The sequence below is a fragment of the Arachis ipaensis genome, chromosome B01 (genome assembly GCF_000816755.2).
Source record: "Arachis ipaensis cultivar K30076 chromosome B01, Araip1.1, whole genome shotgun sequence".
NCBI lineage: Eukaryota > Viridiplantae > Streptophyta > Magnoliopsida > Fabales > Fabaceae > Arachis > Arachis ipaensis.
The window spans coordinates 13,292,598-13,300,502 of NC_029785.2; the positions used below are offsets into that span (position 1 = coordinate 13,292,598).

The 7,905-nt window shown below is 28.7% G+C and overlaps 1 long non-coding RNA gene across 1 annotated transcript; it reads right to left on the minus strand.

Annotated features, from left to right (window-relative positions):
- Positions 1,358 to 3,599, minus strand: LOC107616661. The gene is made up of 3 exons (XR_001614590.2): positions 3,500 to 3,599; positions 1,670 to 1,762; positions 1,358 to 1,583 (listed from the first exon to the last, which is right to left on the minus strand). It is a non-coding gene; the product is annotated as an uncharacterized LOC107616661 (long non-coding RNA).

A 7,905-nucleotide genomic window follows, 5' to 3' on the forward strand; every position in this document is an offset into this window, starting at 1 on the left:
TTTGGGTTTCCTTTGGTGTTTCCTTATTTTATTATATGTATATATATTGCTGTGCTCGGACCGGTTATCTTCGCAACCGGATTTTGAGTCTTGATATTCCCGTTTTTGACACTCTTTTGTATATATATAATCTCGCGTTAGCTTATCCCTGTTCGTTACGTTATCGGTCGGAGTGTTGCGCTTTTTGAGTCACGATTTTTGTTTACCCCTTTTTCCTTCAAAGGCTCCTAGTTATAAACATCATTCATACTACTATATGTACTAAATTTTTATTTTAGAGGTTGTAATACCTTGCCATCTCTAAATTATGACTTAAGCATAAGACTCTGTATGGTAGGGTGTTACACGGTAACGGAAGATATCCTTAACTATAAGTTCACAAATGGAATCTGGAAATGACTAGTGCCCTCTCGAGTAGAGTTATTTACTTGGTTTATGCTTGTAGGCTGAGTTAAGACAAAGGATCGACTGATTCGTTTGGGCATCATTGAACGAAGTAATAATGTCTGTATTATGTGTAACAAGAAAATTGAAACTGTACAATATTTGTTTGTTACGTGTGAGTACGCTTGGCAGGTGTGGTACACATGGTTTAGTTACATGGGTCGTGCATGTAGCATCCTGGGATCCATAAAGGAGCATTTTGAGAGTTGGAGGATGATGCCCTTGAGGAAAGACGCGCGAAAAATATGGTTAGTAGAGTTCTTCTCCATTATATGGAATATCTGGCTGTGTAGGAATGAGTTCATTTTTCAGAATAAGACAACAAATGTGGTGGATTGTGTTACTAGGTCGTTTTGTTGCTCTAAGGAATGATGTCAAAATAAACCATGTTATTGATGGCTATGTCAGAAATGATATAGGTGTTACTAAAGTTCAGGTTATAGCTCTTGGCTTCACTTAGTGTGTTGAGTTTGTTTCCTTTCATAAAAAAAAAAAAAAGTTTAGTTTTAGACCTTAAGGATGATTTTGTATACAAAAAAGATTAGAGACGAAAATTTTTTTTGGCCTATACCTTAGAGACCAAAAATATATTTAAGTCTTATTTTTATTAATGTGGTATTATGTAATTGGATATACGTGCAAAACGATTTTATACTGATAGTATATCAAAATTAAATTCTATAAATATTTGATGACTAATTTTTAGCATTAATGTATTATACGGTTGATGTTGATGCCCAAAGCTAAATAATTCTAGTGCAAGCGGTTATAAATGATTAAATTTCAAGCATTTCCTTCAAATTACATTTATTGAGAATTAACCATTGCTTATTAGGTTTATTGACAGTACAAAAATATGATAGAGCACAAGCAGCAGTGTACAATTGTACATCTTGAGCATGCTTGTCTTATTTAATTAAGCATTTGCAATGGTTAAACATTTTATTTGCTCATAATAATGTCTTGTATGTTTAAACATTATTATTGTTTGTATATACACATGCATTGACCCTCGTTGCAATGAGGAAGTCCTCCGCAGCTAGGTAGAATACGGTAGCACTCATAATCATTGTGGCATATCTTTGATTTTGATGACTCTCTCTCACTTGTTTCTGTCCTTATTGAGAGAACACCAAATCCTGTTTATATATCAATTCAATCTAGTTAAAAATATGTATTGAAAAATAAAAAAACATTGGATGAAAAATAAAATAAATTTAATTACCATTATTGGTAGCCATTAGACTGAGCATGACCACTACAAAGGTAAATATGATTGAAACCTTCGCCATATCTTCTTCTGTGTGTTGTGTACGTCCTATATATGAAGAATGTAGATTTTCAAATAACTCTTATGGTACGTATTAAGTATTAAATGACAAATAATGAAATTTTAAAACTTACAACAAGAAGTTAAGGATATTTAGAATGATAACCATTTTTATTATTTTATTTTTTTTAAATTTGATAAATTTGATCAAAATTGAACTTTACTCAGAATTAACCTTCTTATATTAATAGTTCTATTTAAATTAATTTGAGTTGACTTAAGTTAAACAACATCATTTACTCTTTTGAATAAATTAAATAAAGCAATTCATTTTTTATGTTAAATTCGATATTTATATATAAAATTGAAAAACTGTCACCCGGCCCGGCCCCTACGTACCTCTGTAAAGAAAATAATTCAATGTACAAAAAGAAAACACTTATAATTATTGTTTAAAAGAACCTGTTAACTTTTTTTACATCCTAGAATAAAAAAAGTTCAACTATTCTTTCCCCAAATTAAAGTTAACCATTTCTTTTGGTTGCATCGATTTGGAAACACATTTTAATTTGTAGAACCACAGGAAATACCTCCACAGTGTCATAAATTTTCTGGAATGCATTAAATGTAGAAAAAAAAATTCTATCAAAATCAGTGTTCTGGAAATCGAACTGAGAATCAGAAACCTGTCAAGTAGGGCTGGAAGTGAGTCAAGCCAGCTCATGAGCCAGCTCATGAGCCAGCTCGAGCTCGACTCGTTAACAGCTCGATAAGCTAAGCTCGTGAGCTGGTGAGCCAAGCTTGAGCCTGAAATTGAGCTCATAAATTAAATGAGCCGAGCTTGAGCTTGGATAAGCTCAGCTCATTAGCTCGTGAGCTGGCTCGATTATATATATATATATTATAACAATCTTAATTATTTAATATTTATTTTTTACATATAATTTTAATATAGGACATAAATAAAAAAATTATAATTTATTGATAGATAAACAATATATAAAATTGATCTTTTCAAATATTTTTAAAAATATATAAGTTATAATTTATTGATATAAAATTATAGATTATGTATTTATGTTTCTCTAATTTGAGCCAGCTCGTGAGCTCGAGCCAACTCGTGAGCTTTTGGTGAGCCGAGCTTGAGCTTAAGAAATAAGCTCGATAGTTAATGAGCCGAGCCGTGAGCCAAGCTCAATTTTCGTGAGCCGAGCTTGAGTTTGGTCTAGCTCGGCTCAGCTCGGCTCACTTCCAGCCCTACTGTCAAGGAATCAGTTTAGTTAAGGATAAAAATCGGTTAACAATGAACATGCCAAAAGATTAAAAAAAAACTAGTCAAATCGATACGATTTTTACTAGTTTAATTTGATATCTATTCAGTTTTCAAAACTTTGATCAAAATTAATCGTTTATGGTTTTATGATGTTATTAAAACGGTTCATTTTATATTAGAATCAAAATATGAAATTAATTATCTGAATTTAGCTAACTTGTAGTTGTACCCATATATGTTTATATTACAAATTAAAAAAGTTTGTATTGAAACAAATTAAAGAAATAAAGACAAGGAATAAACAAATTAAATTAAAGAAATAAACAAAGATAAATGAAAATGAAAATGAAAATAAAGAAGACATCAAGTAAAAAATAGAAATGAATGGAAGTATAAACATGACTGAAGTTATGCTATTTAATCTCGGATGATTTCAATCTCAAACTGGAAGAGTCAAGAGACTAGGGAAAAGAGAAGAAAAAGGTAATTAAGTGAGGTATATCCATCCTCACCTCACAGAACAAAGAGAGAAATATTGAAATTGAGAGAAAATAATAATATGTTTTCTATACTGATTTGTTTGTGAATTCACTCTTGGTGTTTTGTTCTTTTGGACTATGGGCTTTATATAGAACTTTTGGGTGCGTTTGTTTATAAAGACAAGACATTGAGATAGGGATACAGAGATATAAAATTGTATTTGATAGAGGAGATATGGATAAAGATAATGTGTCTAGAGACACTGAATTAATATATTTTGTAGAAAGAACACGAAAACACTAACAAGAGACACAAATTTTTTTTATTATTCTTATTAATTTTTTATAATTATATTTTTTATTATTATATTTTTCATCTCAAATTTTTAAAATAAAAAAAATGAGAATAAATTAGATTTTTATAATTTGTTCTAATTTATCATCAAATAGAACACAAGAATACAAAATTTTGTATCTCAATTATTTATGTCTTATTCTCAGTATCTTGTCTTATTCTGTTCTAAAAAATAAACGTAACCTTGAAGATCACATTTTGAATTAAATATTGAAATAAATCTGCATAATTAATACCCCTAATTTTATACAGAATTTATGAAAAAGGAGATATGTATTTTAGCAAAAGTTTCCCATTTTATTTTGTTTTGAGATCATTTATTTATTTCTTTCTATTAAGACAAACATATTTGATTTTTTTTTTCTAGCAAGGGACTAAAGGAAATTAGTTTTTTTACTCTTTCAAATAACCTTTTTCTTTTTGTTTTATTTGTTATCCTTTTCTATTTTTTTTATTTCTTATTGTATCTTGGGACTAAATATGGTGTTCACACACAGTAAAGATATTTTCTTGAATAGATTAAAGCAAGGGCAAAATGATCGATTTGGATAGGGCTATATTTTGGGTTAAATCATAATAGATAAAAAAATTTCATACTATTTTATTAAAACCAGCATCTTTTAGTAGAAGAATCGATTCTCTTAGTAAAAGAATCTATTCTCATACGTAGTTTGTGTTTATTTGATAACATTTTAAACTAATTCATAATTAGGATAGATTACTAGATTTTTTTTTTACATGAGTTGTTTAGATTTCTCAACATTCTAGTATAAAACAATGCGAGTCTTTGAACTTCATAGAATTTTTTTTGTAAAAAAATATTCATTTTGTATTTGATATAGAATAAATTATAGAATCTATTCTAACGCAAATAAAATTTTATAATTAAAATATGTCACATGTTACTTTCTTATTGCAATTGAAATCAAATTTTTTTATCCAAAATTTAAAAGTTTTTCGCTTTTCTCTCTCCCTTTTTCTATCTATCTTATTCCTTCGTCCACTCTATCTCTCTTATATATTATTATTCATAATTGCATTAAAATTAAAATCAAAATTTAAATATTGAAATTGAAATATAGTTATATTTTATATTATATATTACTAACTAATTTAATAACCAAAATGTGTCACATACTTTTTTATTAAAATTAAGAGAAAATATTTTTTTAAAATTAATAAATTTCTTTCTTACATTCTCTTATCTACCTCTCTCTTTTTCTATTTCTCTCTACCCTTTTCACTCTATATATATAATCAGTTGGGCTACACATCCATATAATTTTCCATCCAAGTCCATCTAAGCTGGCCTAACACCAAGAAACTCAATCCCATTAAATGAGTGTGTATTCACATGCCCAAACCCCCGAAACGTTTAACATTCATTCGTGTCTTCATTATGAAACAATGTTCCTTCTTCAACCTCGAAATCGCCACTAGAGAAGTTCAAATCTCTCTCAAAATCTCTCAAACCTCCATCATGTTTTCTGCGGAAACTGCTCCTATTCCAGAATCGCGTCAAGTTTTCGAAAGGAAGAAGAAAAAACAAACAAAAACAAGAACATAGACTCCACAAGCTAAGGTATGAGAAAAACTATCGTTATTCTGTTCATTTAATTTCTCTTAAAACTCGCGTTTCTCCTAATTCGATTTAAGGTTTAGTGGATTGAGTTGCTTCGTTTAGTAGATCGTCTTATTCTGAATCCATTTTTATTGCGTAACTAGGGCATACGAATAGAAAATGTGTTATTATTTTCTTTCTGTGATATATTGATTGGTTCATTGGTGTTGATTATTTTAATTCACTTGATTGTTAGTGTGTTCAGTAGAGTTCTTTTAGATGCAGAAATATTTTTCTTGCTGATTGAATGTTTATCACGTTTTATTCAAAATATGAATGGAGTTTGGTTCAGTGGAGTTGGTCATTTTGATTCACTTGATTGTTAGTGTGTTCAGTTGAGTTCTTTCGGATGCAGAAATATTTTTCTTAATGATTGAATGTTTATCACGTTTTATTCAGCACATGAATGTTATTCAGTTCAGTGGAGTTGCTCATTTTGATTCACTTTATTGTTAGTGTGTTTAGTTAAGTCCTTGTGCATGCAGAAATATTTTTATTGATGATTAAATATTTATTACGTTTTATTCAGCACATGAATATTGTTCGGTTCAGTAGAGTTGCTCATTTTGATTCACTTGATTAAAATGTACATGCTTGTGCTTGTCAGTGTATTGAGTGAATTATTGACCAAATTTTTTTGTCCTTACAGCGAAAACGAAGAAGACAATGGTGACAAAGAAGAAGAAGCCGTACTATAACGTAAGCATGTGAACACATTAAATATATTTATCGCATTTCATTCGAATAAAGTCTATTTTGTAATGAAATTACAAAAAAATAAAAAAATAAAAAAATGGTTAATTTTTTATGCAACTGTTATGATTGATGCAACCTCTTTGCTCTCTGCTATTGCTGGATCTGCGAGATATGTTGAGCTAATGAAATTCAGAAAGGCAATATTTGTTTATTATTAATATTAGCAACGACTGCATAAGTCTGAGGATTTTATTTTTAGTGGCTTTAACATGCATATGTTTGTTTTGTGTCTCTACTTTATAATTTTATCTCTGTTGTAATTAGTTTATATTCAGCTTTAACTGTATTTACTGCTTAATGCCTTATTGTTGTGTTACCAATAAAACTATATTTCTCGGGTTTTTACTATTTTATTTTATTTTATTTCATCAAAAAACCATTTCGGGACAAATTGTTTATCCACAATATACCTGGTCTGCAGAATGAAGCGAACATGTTATTAAGGTGAAATAATTATATAGTACTAAATGAACAGAACATTATTCATTATATAAAATTAAATTCAAAACAACTTTCTGCATAATGAACCGAACACGTTATTAATTAAGGTGAATCAACTGTATAGTACTAAATGAATGGAACATTATTCATTATATAAAATCAAATTCAAAACAGCTTTATGCAGAATGAACCGAACATGTTATTAAGGTGAAATAATTGTATAGTACTAAATGAACAGAACATTATCCGTTATATAAAATCAAATTCAAAACAGCTTTCTGCATAATGAACCGAAGACGTTATTAAGGTGAATCAACTGTATAGTACTAAATGAACGGAACATTATCCATTATATAAAATCAAATTCAAAACACCTGTGTCTACAATTTAGAGATTATCAATTCAATTTAATTCAATTTAATTCAATTCAATTTAGCAATTGTATTCCATTTATTTCGATTCAAAAGATAATCCAAACCTCGTCCGCTTGATTCGTTTCAGAAGAATAATCCAAATCGCTCTCATTCAACTGATTTGAAGTTGAATCATTTATTGTTTTGATAAAATATTAAAATATGAAAATGAAGAAGATAAATCCATAAATTGAAGAAGAAAACGAAGAAGAATAGGAAGAAGAAGGACGAGCAGCAGAGAAGAACAATGAGCAGAAGAGAAGAAAAATAAGAAGAGCGTTGAGCAACAGAGATTGCAGATCCAAATCGTTAACATTGAAGAATGTTTACGTTGAAAAAGAGGTTTACCTAATTCTGTTACGTTATAGGAGGGAGAGGGGGTGCGCATGTATTTCACGTAACTTGGGGGATAGAGGAGGCGTGTTAACAAAAAAGTGCTTGGATAACTTGGTTAGATATTTTATATGGATGTGGAGCATTACTGATATATTATATAGTTTATAATTTATAATTTATATTTTATATTAATAATTTGATAAATCAAAATATGTCACCAGATATTTTTCGTTACAATTAAAATAAATTTTTTTCTTTTAAATTTAACAAACTTCCTCTTTCATTCTTCTTCTTTATCTTTTTCTCTCTTTTCTTTCATTTTCTATTTTTCTCTACCTTTCTATTCTACAAAAAATAAAACTAATAAAATAATATAATTCAAATAAAAAATATTATTATTATATATATATTTTTTAGTTTTAAACTTTTATTACTTATCTTTCTAATTTATATTTTAATTTCACTTATCTTCCTTCAAATATTTATTATATATAATTTAGAGATAATACTAATGTTG